The sequence below is a fragment of the Ursus maritimus genome, unplaced genomic scaffold (genome assembly GCF_017311325.1).
Source record: "Ursus maritimus isolate PB19 unplaced genomic scaffold, ASM1731132v1 scaffold_28, whole genome shotgun sequence".
NCBI classification, from domain to species: Eukaryota; Metazoa; Chordata; class Mammalia; order Carnivora; family Ursidae; genus Ursus; species Ursus maritimus.
The window spans coordinates 27,033,615-27,053,965 of NW_024425341.1; the positions used below are offsets into that span (position 1 = coordinate 27,033,615).

General features: G+C 43.2%; 1 protein-coding gene across 8 annotated transcripts in view; it reads right to left on the reverse strand.

Annotated features, from left to right (window-relative positions):
- LOC103679356 (zinc finger protein 705A) overlaps positions 1-15,020 on the reverse strand; it is a 28,287-nt gene extending 13,267 nt beyond the window's left edge. For 6 of the 8 annotated variants that reach the window (XM_040643353.1, XM_008708866.2, XM_040643356.1 and 3 more), the window contains exons 1-3: positions 14,881-15,020; positions 4,297-4,578; positions 3,944-4,014 (exon numbers count right to left, since the gene is read on the reverse strand). The gene's annotated coding sequence lies outside the window, so the exon portion shown is untranslated. Of the gene's footprint in view, positions 1-3,943; positions 4,015-4,296; positions 4,579-4,821; positions 5,760-14,779; positions 14,851-14,880 lie in introns of those variants that run through there. The other 2 variants (XM_040643350.1, XM_040643351.1) reach the window with 2 other exon arrangements.
- Positions 15,021-20,351: the final 5,331 nt, after the last annotated feature.

The following is a 20,351-nucleotide window of genomic DNA, read 5'->3' on the forward strand; positions in this document are numbered from 1 at the left end:
GGAGCTGCCTACATATGATGAAGCGGTTCTACTTGGGACAGCTGCAGAGGGAGTGCTGGATAAACACGAGCAAATTCTCCTGAATATTTTACCATGGAAATTCCTGGGCTTTTTTAGATTCAGAAATATTTAGTAAGGATTTATTATTACACTGATGACTTTTCATCCAGAAAGCATTTTGTATAGACAAGTAAATATAAATGCTTGAACATTCTCTAGAGAGATCAATAAAAATATAACTTTTAAATCTGGTTTTAAAAAAATTGTTTTAAAAACACATTTCGGTATATTATACTGTCCTTTTGTGGCTGTTATTTCTATGAAAAGCAAATTTCCTTGGTCAGACTAGGCAGATGTGATTTTTGTTCTTGCTGTTATCTTCAGTACATAAAAGTCACTGTGCCAATATTACTGCTACAGTAATACCTTAAGAGTTCAAAAAGAGCTACTGTATTAAGAAAATCGAGAGCAACTGCCCCCACATATTCCAGGCAATTCAAGTCACTTGACTCAATCTGTTGGATTACTAGATCAATTACTTATTATATTTCTCATCAGCCTTATATATTTTACTAAATAAAATTTCTAAGGCAACTGACCTTTATTTGATGCCTTGGGAAGCTTATCAATAAATAAATCTTAAGTGGAGTTTCATGGACACTAGGCAAAATTCTGTGAACTTTAAATGTGCTGAATCAATCTCACAAATTACTAACGTGTTATGACTCATGTTATAATGAGGAACTGTGGCAGGGGTGCCATATGGCACGTTGTCAGACACGTGCCAGTAAAAATTGGTGCTGACTGTCATCCTTGGGGAGTCCCGCAGAATCAGCAGCTTTGGACTTAAATGAGTGAGGTCCTCATATTATTACTTCATAGGTGCACTAAATGGAGGCAGAGAGAAGCCAACTACCCAAGAAATGTCAACTGTCCATTCAACTCCTTACTTCCAGGCAACTGCTTCCAAGCCGGCACCGGAAAGGCTTAGAGGTGGTCAAGTGTCCAAGTAAGCTCTTTTCATATTTGGGACTTGTATTACATTTCCCTCTGATAGTTCCTCCTTTTCAAATGTCTGGAGTCTGCAGTGTATAAAAATTACCTTTCTGTTCTGGCATGGGACTGGAGCCCATCTTTTGTTAGAGATCAGGTAATGGCACTGTCTGGGTTTAGGAGATTTTCTTCCTATTGTTGAGAGAAATAACTTGTAATTAAGGACGGAAATAGCTGGATCATTCTTCCTTAGACCACCCATCCAGTAACCTCTCTTTTCTGAATTAAACGGACCATAGCGTTCACTTATACTTAAAACAGAAGTCTGATCTGGACTTCCATCCACCCATCCCCAAGCACCTATATTATGCACTAAGGAAATTTCCAGTCATCAAGCTGTGGAACACAGACTATGTCCAAAGAGGCCTGCATCCTCTACACCTAGTGACTGAGGGGTAAAATAACTTACAGAAACGGGGAAGGGTTGAAGAGGCTGGAGATCGGCCCTGGGGCTTCCGCCCTGGCAGCATCCCAGAACTCCATCACGACTGAGTCAATGCTGGATCCACCTAACTCTAATAGGAAAGATGCTAATACTGCAGCAAGACAGTTGTTCACAGCCAGGGCTTTCCTCTGGGTCCTGACTGTAGAATCGTGGAACTTCCTTCACCACCACGGAGCTCTGGAGCAGCACAGAAGACCCCTGCAGTGCACCCCTTCCCGAGCAAATGCAACAGCTGTGACAGGGCTGCTTTCGTCAGGCAGTGGCCTCACATTTCTGGCCTCTATTCCTCCCAACTATAAAAAGCTGGGTCCACTGAAGAATTCACTGAGTCAGAGGTAGGAGGAGCTACCCTTAAAAGGTAAGCCAGAGCACCCCAGTGTTCTTTCTCAGTTCCACCATTACACTCCTACCTGGGGCAACAAAGGAGAGTCACTAAATTTTTTAATACATTCCTTCAGTCCCTCTGGTAGTTATGCTTGACTTGGCATGCACTGGCTCCCAAGAATTGCTTATAAAATATTCGGGAGTTTTATAAACTGGATGGTAAGTCCTTGTTAGCTTGAATTTTGCCACAGTATACAAGGAAATCAGCAAGGGATATGAATCAAGACTGTTTCAGAGAGTCAGTTAACTACTGCACAACTGCCAGAGGCCACTGACCTGTATGCTTCCCTTTCCAACAGGACCACGGAATGTGGTTTCTTGCCTCCGTTAGCATCATCTTGGGAGAATACTAATTTCCTCCATCATTTAATACTCATACAGAATCTTGTATATCTTAAAATTGAGAACATTACCTTAAAAATAACATGCTTTATGATTTCTAAAGCAAACATATTTGTTTAAAAAGTATTTCATATTTGTGAAAAAGTTAGCGTTGTGGTCCCTATCCCAGAACTCCCACTCCAGCAGAGGTCTCCATTCCCATTTCAAGACTGTAAACCTAGGATTCTCTTGAACTCAGTTACATCTTCCAGCCCCGCTCTGTACAAAGTCTACGGATAACTCATGGACGGGGTAGGAAGCTATCTGCCCAAATACATCATCAATACTGATCACGTATTAGGTGACAGGTATTTACTTATAGTCTTGCCATTTATTCAGAAGACCCTACAAGTTTGCCATTATCATCTTCGCTTTTCCTCTCAGGAAACCAACTTGGATAGCATTTGTGTGACCTGACAAAACCCAGACATTCATTGGCTGAACTACTGGCTCACATTTATCTGGCTCAAAAGCCTGTTCCCTGACCAGTGTTTATGATGAATTATGTCTTCTCATGGTTTCAAATGCCTCTGAAAAATAGGAACCCCAGAGCAATAAACCATTTGGGAAGAAAGAGGATAAGAGAAGGATGCAGGGTGTGTAAGGGTGGTGAGAAGTGGGACGGAGTCATTTTGTGGCTTCACTTTCACCCTTCAGTGGATGAGTTTGGGCTGAACTAAAGGGGACCAGAGAGTGGAGCAGAACCTTCTGCAGAAGAGCCTTGGCATCCCCTCTCCTGACATGGGGTACGGACTTCCAGGAACTTGAGGGTTTGGGGTCTGGGCATCTTAGGCAAACAGAGAAGATGTGAGGGGTAGAGGGGAAGTCTTCAGCGGTGGGAGGAGTATCTGGCTCCAACGACTGCAGTGAATCCATCCTTTCTAGCTGAGATGATACTTGGGTTGTGAGACGATTCACTCTCATACGGAGTCTCTAAAGCTCCCAAAGCTGCTGGACTACTGCCTGTAGGAATTCATCAGCTGAGAAGCAGTTCACCAGTTCTAGCTTCTGGAATCCATCAACTTCAGAGAGGGCCATCATGAGCCCCTTCTCTGACACTTAAGGAAATGTCCACCACTTCCAGGAAATGCAGAGCCTTCAGCCTGGACAAGGTCACCACCTGCCTGTCACTGACGGCAGGAACAGCGTCCAAGCCAAGGTTGTGCTGGAAGAGTGGTGAAGAGTAGCTGCTTTCCCCGAAGATCCATGACTTCGAAATTTTAGAGCTGTGTAGTCCCACATTTGTCAGGAACTGGGGAAGTTTGGTGACTAGGAGTTTCCTCAAGTATGCAACATGCAACTACAGTTTAGTCAGGTGGGGGCACCTCTACCCAACTTCCTTAATTAAAGCTGGAATGATTGCAGAACCATTTATGCCTCAGCTCAGTAGCACCCCACACCCGATGACAGGAACCCCGATCCCGGGTACTGCCCGAAGAGACGCCTTACCTGCACCAGCCAAACGTTCTGATAATCAAAAGGACTAAAACCAACTGCCTTCAACTTGATTTAGAGAGTGAAATGAGTAACATTCAGGGCTCCTGAACAATATCAAAGCTCCACTGAGCCACCATATGAACACCCCGTGAGGAGGCCAGGATGGGTTCTGTATAAGAACTGCCATCCATATAAAGCAGATACCCTCAAGCATTTTCCCAAATAGAGTCCATACATACATACCCCGTAAGGTGTCAGGTACATGTCTCCATAGTGCAGAATGCTCAGCTAGCATCTTCCAAAGCTTACAAACTCTGCAGAGGAAGAAAACTGACATTCACGTCCAAAGCTGATGAGAGCCCGCAGTTTCACCTCTGGCCCCTTGCTGTCCTCCTCCATGGCTACAAGGCCAGAAGGCAGGTGGATTCCCTGCTCCAACTGTGCCCTCAGCTCTTATACCAGTATTTTCTCTTTTAGGGCACTTGGACTGGGCCCTATGGCTCTATACCCCTCTGACACCTGCCTCTTCCCTGAGCTTTGAGGTTCTTGCCCTTCAGAACAGTAAGAACACCCCTCCCCTGGATATTGGTCCATACCTGGAAATCTGAATCTCTTCTGTAATGCACAGAAATGAGAATGTCTTCAGCATCACAGAGCTAGGCAATGCCAAGGGGATTACCGAGCTATGCTCTCTGCCCGCTGTATGCATGTACTGTGATGAAGATACTGAGTCTTTTGCCTTCTTGGGTGAGCTGAGGGGTCTGAGGAACTGGAGAGTTGTTTAAATGTCTGGAGAGGTGACAGCTGGTTTCTGGGCACTATATCCTCTTATTTTCCTATGAGTCACCCAGTGGAGAGGACAGAGCTTTACTTCAGATCTGAAAGAGAAACCATATATTAACGCAAGGATCTGATAACTGGGGAAAGGTAGCCAGGACACTCAACAATGCCCAAAGATACTCTATAGAACATGGTTTACCAACTGAGTTATCCAGAACACATGGGAAAATCCAAGGAGACAGAAGGAAAATCTAAGGAAACTATTATCACATTGGCCAGGGGATTATGTTAGGTTTTGCCTTCAAGGCAAATTTAGATTGAAATGTAAAATTATGTTTTACCTTTAGGATTTTTCTTCAACGGAAATACAGGGATATCCAGAGAATCCCTACATATAGAACAGGAAAGTCCTATGAGTGGGAAGGAAGACTTCACCTAGGTATCACTGTGTTTTGTCCATGTTTCCAAGTGGTACACATCAAAGAAGGTCATGAGTGGATGAAAACCATAAATAAAAAAGCAGCTTCTCAGTAGCTGATATTTCTTAGATTATGGAAAATGCCAATGAGGTCCCACAGACTTTCCAAATGTCCTGTGTTAAACAGTCATCATTTTGAGCCAGGAAGAGGTCCTGCTATACGATGACCCTGACATGTATTTCTCTGCAAACTAGAAGCATGAATGCATGGGGTTTAAGGAGAATTCAACTCAATGAAAATGGCACGAAAAAAATAATACAGTAACTATTAAAAAAGGAAGAGGTAGGAGTGAAAAAGCAATTGGATATTAGTATTCAAAGAATCCTTTGCCTTGGAGCAAAACATTTAAAAATTATCCCATAATGTTAGTAACGGATAAACAGCAAATTATTAAAAACCTTAAAAATAGGACTTCAAAGCAGAATTATAAGGATGAAAAAGATTACAAAGGAAGGAAAAATGACTTGGCAAAGCTCCAAAAGTTCCAAAAATAAAAACCATTTAAAAGAGACCACACTGGGAGGTACGAGAAAGGAAAAGAGACTGCTGAAAAGTGACTCATTAATGTTGCTGACAGGCTTAAAATGAGCAAAGAAGAAAAGGATTAAGTAAAAATCATTGAAAGCTGTGAAAGACAAGCCCATAACCTATAAAATCCATGTTACTAGTAAAGATTACAAAGGAAATGAGAGGACAAAAAATAATTTCATGAATTCAATAAAGAAATATTAAAACAGGGGTGCCTGGGTGGCTCAGTCATTAAGCGTCTGCCTTCGGTTCAGGGCGTGATCCCGGAGTCCTGGGATCGAGCCCCACATCGTGCTCCTCGCGCTGGGAAGCCTACTTCTTCCTCTCCTGCTCCCCCTGCTGGCTATCTTTCTCTCTGTCAAATAAATAAATAAAATCTTAAAAAAAAAAAAAAAAGAAATATTAAATCATACAAAAAAGAATTTGTGAGTTTGTGGAAATGAAGTTTGGAAAAACATATACAAAGCAATACAAAATAAAAGTGCCCCCAAAGAGTCTGTAATTCAAACATGAATGATCTGAGGATCATTATAAAAGCTCAAGTGAGATATGAGATGATATTCAGTGAACAAAATGTGATCATGAAGAATGCCCACAAAATCTTCAGGGGAACCAACTGTGACCCTTCATCTTATAACCAAGTGAACTCTTCTTCAATTATCACAAGAGATGAATTTAGAGAAGATTTGTAAGTATAACACACAGATGAATCAGCAATAATTTAGTGGCACAGAGACCGTGCCAAGAACCAACAAAAGGACACACACTACGAGAAGGCAGTCAAAGCAAACATTTCATAACAGGCTCTAGTGTGGAGTCAATAGAAACTGTCTCGTGAAAGAGAAATTAAATGTGTATTTAATAACACAGCTGTACAATTATTTAGAATAAAACCTATTTAATGGTTCCAAGCTATTTATTCACACAGCACTGTACTGATCAATGTCCCACCCAAGCAGACACAGTGACATGTTTCTGGTGACTTCAAGATGGGTGATCACACAGCTTAGCCCCTCCCTCCAAATCCCTTAAAGAGTCACTAGGAAGAAGCCCTTCTGCATCCTCAGTATCATCTTAATATTTTCAGAGCATTGCTAACCATTAAGATCTCCCAGCCCTTTCCAGGCTATTTGGACATAGCTGCTTAGTTCTGGGGTACATTTGTTTTCTCCATACCAAAACCATGTTCTCCAACAAATCTGCCAATGAAAATGACTGATATGTACACCCATTCTCCTGTCTTTCCTTTCCTCTCAGAACTGCCATCTGGAACAATGATGTTATTAAGTGAGCTCCCTCCAATCCCAACACCAGTGATGGGCCAGGCTATTCCAGGTGCTAGGGAGATAAAAGTTTATAAGTTATCATAACCAAAACAGTCTGGCTTTCTTGCCTCTTACCTTCTAGCAGTACACAAACTGGAAAGCAAAGGCACAGAGTACAAGCTTTAAATATGAAGGAAGTATAAACCAAAACAAACGTAGCCTTCAAATTAATACTATAATAGAAAAACCTTTCAAATCCAACCTCGCATATTTTTAACATTCCCCCCAGGAACAGCGCGGGTCCACAGCATGGGAGTTCTTGAAATTTGGACTTTTGAAACTCGGCCACGTGCCTGAGATAAAAAGGCTTGGACATGGGCAGGGTGAATGCAGGGTTCAGACGGAAACCAGGGTCACAAAAAGGGCAAGTGACTGCTCTTCTGTGAAGGTTCACTGAAGATGAAGGGGCCTGAAGTTTAGCTCCCAGGCTGAAGAGCAGGCCGCAGCCATCTTCATCCCGCCCATCGGTGCTGAAAGGGACACATTGCCTGGTACACAGGGACCTGCCCACCTGCATCCTGAAGAGGCATTTCCACTGAAACAAGACAGCCTGAGAATCAGCACACAGGCCCCTCCCCCAGAAGACCAGCACAAACAACTAGGTCCCACCAAGTTTATTGATCACAGAGTGCTGCAAAGCTTCAGCTCTAACGGAAATAGAATCGAGCTTCCTTTTTTACGTCTATTCTTTATTTTTTCATTTTCTTATATTTTCCAAGTCCTTTTATTTTTTATTAATTCCTATTTATATATTTATATACTTTATATATATAGTTTTCATACTTTTCAGTTTTTTATTTTGGATTCTAGATTCTTTTAACAAGCAGAACAAAACACACCCAGGATCTAGTTCTTTTTTTCCTTGCTTTCTATTTTTTTTCCTGTTTTTTCTTTCTTTGTTTTTTGCTTTGTGTTTTTTTTTTCCCCTTCTTTTTTCTCTTTTTTCATTTTTTTTCCTGGATAAAATGACAATGACCCCAAAAGGAAGAACACGAGGTAACTCACAGCCAGGGATTTAATCAACATAGGTATAAGTAAGATGTCTGAACTAGAATTTAAAACAATGATTGTAAGGATACTAGCTGGGCTTGAAGGAAGCACAGAAGACAACAGAGAATCCCTTACTGCAGAGGCAAAAGAACTAAAATCTAGTCAGGCCGAAATTAAAAATGCTCTGACAGAGATGCAAACACAAATGCAGCCATAAAAACGAGGCTGGATGAACCAGAGGAGCAGTCAGTGATATAGAAGATAGAATTATGGAAAATAAGGCAGCTGAAAAGAAGAGGAAAAGAAAGGTAATGGACCATGAAGGCAGACTTAGGGAACTCAGTGACTTATTAAAACGTAGTAACATTTGTATTATAGGAGTCCCAGAAGACAAAAAGAGAGAGAAAGGGGCAGAAGGCTTATTTGAACAAATTATAGCTGAAAACTTCCCTATCTGGGGAAGGACACAGACATCAAAATCCAAGAAGCATAGAAAACTCCCATTAAATCCAAAGGCCAGCCACCGCCAAAGAATATCATAGTTAAATTCACAGAATACACAGGCAAGGAAAGAAGCCTGAAATCAGCAAGAGGCAAAAGGTCCTTAACCTACAAGGGAAAACAGATCAGGTTCACAGCTCTGTCCAGAGAACTGGCAGGCCAGAAAGGGGTGGAAGGATATATTCAACATACTGAATGGGAAAAATATGCAGCGAAGAATTCTTTTTTTTTCAATAATATTTATTATATTATGTTAGTCACCATACAGTACATCCCTAGTTTTTGATGTAAAGTTCCATGACTCATTACTTGCGTATAACACCCAGTGCACCATGCAATACATGCCCTCCTTAATACCCATCACCAGCCTATCCCATTCCCCCACCCCCCTCCCCTCTGAAGCCCTCAGTTTGTTTCCCGAAGAATTCTTTATCTAGCAAGGTTGTCATTCAGAATAGGAGAGATAAAGAGATTTCCAGACAGACAAAAATTGAAGAAGTCTGTGACCACTAACTCAGCCCTGCAAGAAATTTTAAGGGGGACTCTCTGAGTGCAGGAAAAATAGACCAAAAGCAACAAAGACTAGAAAGGACCACAGAACATCAACAGAAACACCAACTCTACAGGTCACACAATGGCTTGAAATTCACATTTCTCAATAACCATGCTGAATGTAAGTGGACTAAATGTGTCAATCAAAAGACACAGGATATCAGAATGGTTTAAAAAAGAAAAAGACTCATCTATATGCTGCCTCCAAGAGACTCATTTTAGACCCAATGACACCTGCAGATTGAAAGTGAGGGGGTGGAGAACACTTTATGATGCTAATGGACATCAAAAGAAAGCTGGGGTAGCAGTCCTTGTATCAGACAGATTAGATTTTAAACCAAAGACTGTAGTAAGGGATGAAGAGGGACACTACATCATACTTAAAGGGTCTATCCAACAAAAACATCTAATGATTATAAACATTTATGCTCCTAAGTTCAGAGCAGCCAGTTATATAAACCAACTAATAAAAAAATTAAAGAAACACACTGATAATAATACAATAATTGTAGGGGACTTTAACACCCCACTTATAGCAATGGACAGATCATCTAAGCAGAAGATCAACAAGGAACCAAGTGCTTTGAATGACACACTGGACCAGATGGACTTCACAGATATACAGAGCATTCCACCCTAAAGCAACAAAATACACATTCTTCTTGAGTGCACATGGAACATTCTCCAGAATAGATCACATACTGGGTCACAAATCAGGGCTCAACTGGTACCAAAAGATCAGGATTATTCCCTGCATATTTTCAGACTACAATGCTTTGAAAGTTGAACTCAATCACAAGAGGAAATTTGGAATATTCCTTGGAGGTTAAAGAACATCCTACTAAAGAATGAATGGGTCAACCAGGAAATTAAAGAAGAATTTAAAATATTCATGGAAACAATGAAAACACAACTGTTCAAAGGGAAGTAAATAGCAATACAAACCTTTCACAAGAAAGAAAAAAAGTCTCAAATACACAAGCTAACCTTACACCTAAAGGAACTGGAGAAAGAACAGCAAATAAAGCCTAAACCATACTGTACATGAGAATTAATAAAGATTATACCAGAAATCAGTGAAATAGAAATCAAAAGAACAGAACAGATCAACAAAACTAGGAGCTGGTTCTCTAAAAGAATTAATAAGATCAACAAACCCGTAGCTAGACTTATCAAAATAAAAGAGAAAGGACCCATGGAAGAGGAGAGATCATGACCAACACCAAAGAAATACAAACAATTATAAGAACATATTATGAGCAACTATATGCCAACAAATTAGGCAATCTGGAAGAAATGGATGCATTCCTAGAAACATATAAACTACCAAGAACTGAAGCAGGAAGAAACAGAAAAACTGAACAGACCCATAAGCAGCAAGGAAATTGAAGCAGTAAGCAAAAATCTCCCAAAAAGAGGCCAGAGGTCTTCCAGGGGAATTCTAACAAACATTTAAAGAAGTACTAATACCTATTCTTCTGAAGCTGTTTCAAAATATAGAAATGGAAGGAAAACTTCCAAACTCGTTCTATAAGGCCAGCAAAACCTTGATCCCAAAACCAGACAAAGACCCCACCAAAAAGGAGAATTACAGACCAATATCTCTGATGAACATGTATGCCAAAAATCTCACCAAGATATTAACCAGTAGGATCCAACAGTACGTTAAAAGGATTATTCACCACTACCAAGTGGGAATTATTCCTGTGCTGCAAGGGTGGTTCAACATTCACAAATCAATCAATGTGATCTACATTAATAATAATAAAAAAAAGGATAAGAGCCATATGATCCTCTCAATAGATGCAGAAAAGGCATTTGACAAAGTATAGCATCCTTTCTTGATTAGAACTCTCCACAGTGTAGAGATAGAGGGAACATACCTCCTCAGTATCATAAAAGCCATACATGAAAAGCCCACAGGAATATCATTCTCAATGGGAGAAAAACTGGGAGCTTTTCCCCCAAGGTCAAGAACACCACTCTCCCCACTGTTATTCAACATTGTATTAGAAGTCCTAGCCTCAGCAATCAGACAACAAAAAGAAATAAAAGGCATTCAAATTGCCAAAGAAGGCAAACTCTCACTCTTCGCAGATGACATGACACTTTATGTAGAAAACCCAAAAGACTCCACCCCAAAAATGCCAGAACTCACACAGGAATTCAGCAACATGGCAGGCTATAAAATCAATGCACAGGAATCAGTTCCATTTCTATGCACCAACAATGAGACAGAAGAAAGAGAAATTAAGAAATCAGTTCCATTTACAAGAGCACCAAAAACCATAAGATAACTAGGAATAAACCTAATCAAAGAGGCAAAGGATCCGTACTCTAAAAACTACAGAACACTTATGAAAGAAATTGAGGAAGACACAAAGAAATGGAAAAACATTCCAGGCTCATGGGTTGGAAGAACAAATATTGCTAAAATGCCTACGCTACCCAGAGCAATCTACACATTCAGTGCCATCCCTATCAAAATACCATCAACATTTCTCACAGACCTGGAACAAATAATCCTAAAATTTGTATGGAACCAGAAAAGGCTCCGAATAGCTAGAGGAATGTTGAAAAAGAAAACCAGAGCTCGTGGCATCACAATGCCTGACTTCAAGCTCTATTACAAAGCTGTAATCATCAAGACAGTATGGTACTGCACAAAAACAGACACATAGATCAATGGAACAGAATAGAGAACCCAGAGGTGGATCCTCAACCCTATGGTCGATTAATCTTCGACAAAGCTGGAAAGAATATCCAATGGAAAAAAGACAGTCTCTTTAACAAACAGTGTCGAAAAAATTGGACAGCCACACGTAGAAGAATGAAACTGGACCATTTTCTTACACCATACACAAAGATAAACTCAAAATGGATGAAAGACCTAACGGTGAGATAGGAATCCATCAAAATCCTAGAGAACAACACAGGCAGAAGCCTCCTCAACCTTGGCCACAGCAACTTCTTGCTAGACACGTCTCCAAAGGCAAGGGAAACAAAGGTGAAAATAAACTATTGGGATTTCATCAGAATAAAAAGCTTCTGCAGAGTGAGAAAACAATCAACAAAACTAAAAGGTGGCCTATGACTGGGAGAAGATATTTGGAAAGAACATATCAGATAAAGGGTTAGTATCCAAAATCTACAAAGACCTTATCAAACTTAACCAAAAAACAAACAACTGAGTTAAGAAATGGGAAGACGACGTGAATAGACACTTTTCCAAAGAAGACACCCAGATGGCCAACAGACACATGAAAAGATGCTCAACATCACTCATCATCAGGAAAATACAAATCAAAACCACAATGAGATACCACCTCATACCTGTCAGAATGGCTAAAATTAACAAGACAAGAAACAACAGGCATTGTCGAGGATGGCAAAAGGGGAAGCCTCTTGCACTGTTGGTGGGAATGCCAACTGGTACTGCTATGGTGGAAAACACCATGGAAGTTCCTCAAAAGTTAAAAACAGAACTACCCAACCATCCAGCAATTGCAGTACTACATATTACCCAAAGGATACAAAAATACAGATTCGAAGGGGATATGCACCCCAATATTTATAGCAGCAATACCCACAATAGCCAAACTGTGGAAGGGGCACCTGCCGGGATCGCTCAGTCGGTTAAGCATCTGACTCTTGATTTCGGCTCAGGTCATGATCTCCGGGTCATGAGTTCAAGCCCCACATGAAGCTCTGCAGTCAGAGTGGAGTCTGCTTGAGATTCTCTCTCCCTGTCCCTATGCCCCCCACTCTGCAACCGGAGTGGGCGTGTGCTCTCTCAAATCAATCAATCTTTTTTAAAAGAAGAAAAAATGTATAAACTTTAAGTATACTTATTAGAGAGGGCTTGAAAATGAATGAACCAATTGTTCAACTTTAAAAACTAAGAGAAAGTAAGAGGAAGCAAGAGTAAACTGACATTTCAAATTTTACAAAGAAGATAATTAGTAAAAGTTAAAAGAAAGATTAAAGAATGAAACAAGGAACCACTGTTTGACAGAAATGAGTTAAATAGTTTTGAAAGTCAAATCAAGAAATTAAAAAGGACACATGAAAAGTTTCTTCCTCTGGCAAGATCAGTCTTGAGAAGTCTCGCCTGAGTGTGGAGAGACTTTTAGGGCTTCCAGTCAACATAACACTTCACTGTTCTGCAACCACGCACAAGAAGGAATTCACTATGTGGCAAACTGTCCTCTGCTGTTCACTGAAACAGTGGGGATTCAGGAGCATTAAACGCCCACATGAAGATCAACAGATGGGTTTTTCTGCCTGTTTCTTCAGAACACTCTCCTATCCTAGTGAAGCCCACACATTGTGGCAGCAGTGGATATATGCACTGGACTGACCTTCCCTTGAAGACACAGACCCTAGTCTCTGCTAGTATCTGCTGAACACAGGGTCAGAGCAGACACTTCCATTTCTCCTGCTCCTGAGCCTCTCAGTCTCTCTCCCATTCCTGGATCCCTAAGCCCCAAACAGCACTCTTACTCCCTCTCCAGGCTCCCTTCACACAAAGAGCTTCTGCCTCCCTCCTCTGTGGAGAGATACTTTTGTTCTATGCTTGGTTTAAAAAGTCTGGACCCTTTCCTGTCAAGCTATCTTGTGACTCCCTGCATGTGTATTGAGGCAGGTGAAAAGGTCAGTAGGAGAAGCCAGGAGAGAGGAACAGCATTGTCCTCACAGGAATGACGTGGCCTGGATGGGATAGTGTGGCAGGGTTTGCCCTTCACCCCCCACCCCAGATCATATATCTCATACTCAAGAGCTGCTTCTCTGTCATGGTTTTACTCACAATCTTGAATATCTAATTCCTCTTTCCCAGAACATCCTATTAAACTATTAAAAAAAATGAAATTAAGAAGACCTAATTAGTAGCACTGGAAAACATGAAAGAAGGTCAGCAACGGAAACAGCTGAGTGATTTATTCAATTATGAACAGATGGGCTCTCTTTCAACAAAGTTCCCCAACTTTTCAGCTCATCCTTGATCATTTACAGAGACGGGGCAAAGGGAACATAAACATACTTAACTGGGAACTAGTTCACAGCCCACTAGGGTAAAAGATCACCTAAGGGGAGAAAGAAGATGTGGAATATTAGACTAACTAGTAAACTAAAGTTTGATTGTTAATATAAAAAATTACCAATATCCTTACCAAGACCACATTGGAATACTATATAATTATTTACTAAGCACCAAAGAATATTTTCAATATAACAGACTGTAAAACCACTGAGACCTCATCATCTCAATCTGACACAGTACATTTAAAAGGGAACAGAAGTGGAAAATTAAAAGCAAAACTCTACTGAATTTGGGATCTTCCGTTCTTTAGCTCCCCACCCCCCCCCGTCGCTACTGTTGCTCGACGCCCCCGCCCCCATTCTGTACTTTTCCATCTCTCTGCTCATCTTTTATCGTTATCTTCTTTTGTAACACTGCTTCTAGCCCGGGTCACGCTCTCTTACTCTTATTTGGTCTAAGCCCTTCGGACCCACTTCCCTATCCTTAATTTTACCCCCGCTTTTTCTCGTCTCTCTCCTTGGCTCTTGTTTCCCTGGTCCTCCCCTGGCCTCTCTCTTTCCCCTTAGCCCCCTGCCCCACTTCCACATTCACAGGAACAGAGTGAAGATGCGCCTGCCCAGGGAAAGCACACTTTGTGGTGGCACAGCCAGTGGGAGGGGATGGGACAGAACAAGGGGTGTCAGAGGACAGGGGCAGGTGAGCGTCCCAGCACGGGGCCTCCCTGAGGAGGTGACTGTGGAGGGGCCCGAGGAGCAGCCGGGCCGGCCCCGGAACGACGCGAGGAGGGGGAGGAGAACTCAGGATGGGCTCTTTAGGATTCGGTGTCAGGAGGGCGAAGCGTCCTGGTACCGCTCCCTCGGTGCCGCGAAGGGCGAGAACCCACCTCTCGAGTGGGGACTTGACACGCGCGGGGTTCGGAGGGGAGACGGTAAAAAGAAGAGAGGCAGAAAAGCTGGGGCGGAGACGGCCTGGGAGCCAGCCTACCGGAAACAGACGCGGATCCAGAACAGCAGCACAGCGTCTCGCGACCGGGTGGGGCTCCCCGCGGGCGCGGCTGGCGGAGGTGGGGGCTGTAAGGTTCGCGACGCCCCGGACTCCAGGTGGGAAGGACGCAACGCTGGGGGCATCAACGTGCGAGCTGTAACTGGAAACGCTGAAACTCACTCCAGCGAAGACGCCCTTCCATCCGGGAAATCTGCTTCCGGGTGGGCCGGAAACGGCGACTCGGGTGGGGCGGGGCCTGGAAGGAGGGATTTCTGCGAGGCGTGCGCGCTCCTCCGCCCCGCCCCCAGGGCGTTTCCGGTCTACTAGTACTTCCGCCCACGGAGCTTGGGTCCGCACTTTTGCTTCCCGGTGGATGTGTAGGGTGTTCTGTGGGATCGGGCTCCCCCACCCTGCTTCAAGTTAGTGATTCAGGTACTCTAAAGTTAAAGCTTAGCGTTGGTGCCAGCAATATGGAATGCGGAGCTATTTGCTTCTCAACAATTTGAGAACGGCTTAAATAAAAAACGCTTTGTGCGTGCGTGCCTGTGGGTCCCGCGGGCTCTGAGGGGCGGCCCTTGTGCGGGGACCTCTGTGCGGAGATGCAGGCGGTGTGCGGGGCAGGGACGTCTGCAGCTCCACCTGTTAAATGTTAGTTTCTTTTTCGGTGGGACGAGTGTGAACGCCGAACTCGCCTGTGCGAATTGTTTGCACCGTGACAACCGCGGAAGGTACCTTCCATTTGTCATCTCTGTTCGCGGGACGGCAGAAGGACTTCGCGGGCCCAGGATTGGGCAGTGAGGATGGACAGCCGAGACACTGGTGTGACTGCACACATCTGGAGAAGATTTAATAAATTCAAATACCTTTGAGTCAAATGTGCATGACATCCAGCAAGTTGCTTGAGTTACTACATTTCACAGTTTTTCTTTATCGTTATTCCGGAGTTACCCGAAAGAGCATTTTTAATTTTGAAAAATCAGATGTTAATCTGTGTTTTTTCTATTTCTAAATGTCTTGTGTCAAGTGTGGACAAGTATTAGTTTTTCATTATTTCCGTATACATTTGATTGAAATGTCTGTTCTCTTATAAGAACATTAAAAAGCACAGTAAAACTGGATTTTCAGATTTCAGTTGCCTCATTTATACCCTTAATAAATATTGTGAAATGTGTGAGTGAAAAATCTCCTTTTCTATCTCCTTTGTAAATTCTGAAGTTCACACTAGAGGGAATCTGGCAAAACTAAATCCCAACTATTCTTGCTGCAGAAATTTCTCAAGGTAATTCCCAAAGAAGAACTCTTATGGTTTTCCCAAAACCTAACACAAATTTCTCCAACTTTTACATTTTAAAAAATATTAAATGTCTGGACTCATGGATTTAAGTTCTGGAAGGATAATATTCTCTTAGGCAGGGGAACAGTAAACACTGGGGTTCATATGGAGGGAGTCAGGGCAGCCCTGCCCACAGCGCCTCCAGGCCTCCAGGCCTCCAGGGCAGAGATCACTTCACCTGAGCTCACCTCACTGGTCTCAGATCTGTGGGGAACTGGACACAGATTAAGAAGGGCTGTATATGATTTGGGGTCAAGGAATCCAGCTACCTGAACCTCTCCCGCATTCAGTCTTCATCCCCCTCTCTACATAGAAGTCAAGTGATAAGAGTTCTGCCAGTGTAAACCATCCAGCCTCCAACCCACCTTGTCCATCAAGTCTTCTGTGTTCTGTTTTATACATAGAACGCTTTGAGAGGCTGGAAGTTGATTGAAGTGATACAAGGGTGCACATAGGATATGCATCGTTTGGAAGTTCCCTATGAAAAGCTAAGCTCATAAGATGGTGTCTTAGTAGACTAAGGTCTGCCCACATCTCTGAATCTCTATTTCCCTGGCTGAGAATTAGGTACCATGAAAGCTGAGGAGTGAAAAGAAAGAGTGCATTGAAGTATAATTACTTCTATGTTTTCATTATATTATTATTACAATGAAAAAATATTTTTCAGGCTTCCTTAGAAAAATGCCTTCACTAAAGAACGAGTTCCCTTTTGAGGAGTTGACACAGCCCTACATAATCATGACTGTAGGATGGCACTTTGAAGAGGGTCACTCTGATGGCCTGATGAGTACGTGGCCCCTCTAGAGTGGAATATCGTGGGTGTAAGAGAACCTGTGTCCACGTCATCCCTGGGATGATGATGCCCTCCCTCCTTGGGGCGTCTGTGGTTCTAGTACATGTGACCATCAAGTGCCCTGAATATCCTGACATCTGAGGGAGCCTCCGGCTGAGAGCAGAGTTGTGTTGTGAGTCAAACTAGGGAGCTGTTGAGGAATGAAGCAGTTTCTCAGTTGGGTGTAGGAGGGTAGAATGAAGGAGCTTGAGCTTGGAGATTCTGATTCCCCTACATGGGGTCTTGACCATGTGAGGGGGTATAAAGTGTGACGTTTGTGAATATGGTGTCCCTTGGTATTAAGACATTTGTTTGCCTTTTGTCCTGAGATCCTGCTGAGATCTTTGGAATGCTCAGACACCATTTGTCTCATTCTTTTCATGAGGAAAATACGTTCATGCGTGGATGTGTATGTTAATACTCTAATCATGTCATGTGGAAAGTGAAGAAAGCACAATAACCCAGAGGTAGAAAGTGGGCAATGAGGAACACAAACATGTTCCAGGCCAGTCCCTCCGAATGGTCTTCCTGAGATGGGACAGTGAACAGCGGAGCTCCAGGTTCATGACAGCTCCTTCATTCCAGCCTTCTGAGGAGCCACCCCCTCCTGGTCAGAGTGCTTACGTCTTAGGGTGCTCTCAGGAGTGCTGGGCTCTAAGCTGATGCAGATAATTCTGAGCAAGCTCCTGGCTGCAAGTTCACCCTCTTCAGCCTTTTCAGGAGGACAAGAGCAGTTCCTACGTCCATGAATATATTTGGAAAAGTTTCGTGGTTCTGGAGGGCCAAAGATGCTCTCCCTGGGTCATCATGGCCAGCACAGTATGTTCCTGGTCCCTTGGGATGCCCCTGACAGCTCGAGCGCCAGGAGGGATGGTGGGTGTGTATGTCAGAGGGGAGCCCTCACTAATCATCTTTGCTACTCATTTAATGAAAGGTGGCAGGTAGCTTTTTTTGTTAGTGGCAATTGGGACAACTTTATAAGATATTAATACTATGTAGCTTAGAACACAGGAAAAAATATTCCTGACTCATTTACATCTCCATAAAAACCTCCATTATTAATTTTTTGGATACACCATTTACCTACACTCTTTCTAACCACAAAAGTCTATGAATTCAAATACCGTCTTCATATAGAACACAAACACATACTCCCTCCTTTCTGAATGCATATAAAACAAACTTGTCTCCAAATGCGAAATCCCTAATCTGACCAAGGACAAGCAATGTGCACATATGCCTGCAGTCCCAGATGCACATACTCATTCCATATACCCTCAGGTGAAGCACAAAATGTGTAACAAACACGCCAAAAGCGGTGTAGATGGCCCAGCCCATTGCTCCTTAAGAACACACCACTGAACGCCAAAGATTGAACTTACACTGACACACTCAATACCAGTAGAAAACGTGAAAACAAAACCCCCTACCGACCCCCCATATCACGCAAACACATTCCACATTCAATTCTTCTAAGTCACTGAACATGGGTCCCCTATTACAGAAACAGAAACATCCCATGCCCAGCATCAGCTGACTTTCCAAACACCGCACCTGGCAAGTCCTCAGACCCAGGAATAGACACAATCCTCTCCAGAAATCTTGCAGTGGAGACCTACACCCCAAAGCCCAGTAGACACAAATGCACACTGAGTGTAATGTTCCTTGAACACATGCAGAGGGACAGTCCCCCCACCTGCCTAGACCACTCCATGTCACAAAATACTTCCTACATATGAGTCCACCCTGGAATGTTGTCTCCACTACCTACCGGCACCAGTGTGCACAAAGACAAACCTTCTGCCCTCATTTCTTCATCCATTAGTGATTGTGTGTGTGTGTATGCTTGTGTGTCAACACTTGTTGACTGGGATATGCCAAGAGACTTCTTACCCTTCTTGTTATTCCTCTTGCTACCCCTGGCACTCTCCCAGACATGGCACTTTGCCAACGTGCATTGCCACCTGAGCAGGGATATCCCCGGCTGAATGAGCAGGTGGTTTTCCCAGTCTGCATTTTGACTAGTGAATCATGATAGCATTGGAAGGCAGAGGGAATTCCTGAGGTTGGATTTCGGCTTTGGCCAGTATTGTTCTGGAGGAATTTCCACTGGTCTAAGGCATATTCATTTGGTTTCTGGTTTCTGCCATGTGTTCCTCCATCCCAAGAACTTCGATGTAGGGGTCCCTTTCAGGCAATGGAACTGTTCCTTTCTCTCTGCACTGGCAGCAGAGTTCTTCACCCTTTTCCAGAGACTCCGCAATTTTTTCTAAGTTCATTTTTGAGCTCTAGGAACCACCACTATACACATTTGCATTGTAGGACCGCGTGAACCTCTGGAAATCTTCTAAGTAGATTGTGTAAGGCTGGAGCTCGACTACAAGTCCCGGAGAGGGCTATCTGCCAGTCTGAGCAAATGTGGAATCTTCTAAGTCCTCTCTGGAAGCCCCAGAACCACAAGTTTTGCCCTGTGCTAGTGGGGAAGTACCAAGGATGATGCCCTCCGATAGGCTTTGGTGAAATCACAGTACAGAGACACTGCTAACATAATGGGACTCAGGAAAACTAGATGGCAGAAGGGGAGACAGGAGGTGAGATCTGAGGTAGAGCTGGGGGCTCAATGCCCCATGTGGGTGGAGCTTCTGAGACCCGGAGGAGGCGGTGTGGTTCTGGTCACTCCTTCTTGGTTGGGAGCCCTGCCCCGCCATCCATGTGGCAGAATGACGGAAAGCTTCTGAGTGGCCTGTGGTTGGCAGGACCTGGACCAGGATCCCTGATCAATGCTCGGTAGCGATGTGGTCCAGAGCTGGTGCATGGGGCGCCACTTTCACCCATGGCCTCATGTGGCTTGTTTCCTTTTCCCTGCGACCACCCTTCTTTGCCATCACAGACAGCATTTCATGGTGCAGTCTTAGGACTCTGTCTCCAAACTATACCATGAGGCCCTCTATCAGTATATTGTCATTTACTCAAAGAAATCCATTCTCAATCTCCAACTCTTTACTTAAATATTATCTTCATTAAAATGATTACTATCTGTGTCATCATGATTATCATTGTGACTGTTACTGTTGTGATTCACCGTTTATTATTACAGTTCTTGTCACGGATCTTTCGTGTGATTGTTGTTATACAATGGGGTCTAAAGTTTCTCAGTTCGTGAAGGCTGTCCAGTCTACTGAAGAAGTTACGAAGGGAACCCGAAGACATACATAACCCAGGACCTCCAGGCTCCCGCTGCACTGCCTGATGCTAGTCCGAAGGATGGGCCCCCTGAAGTATTTCAAGTTCCCTCTGGATGCAAGG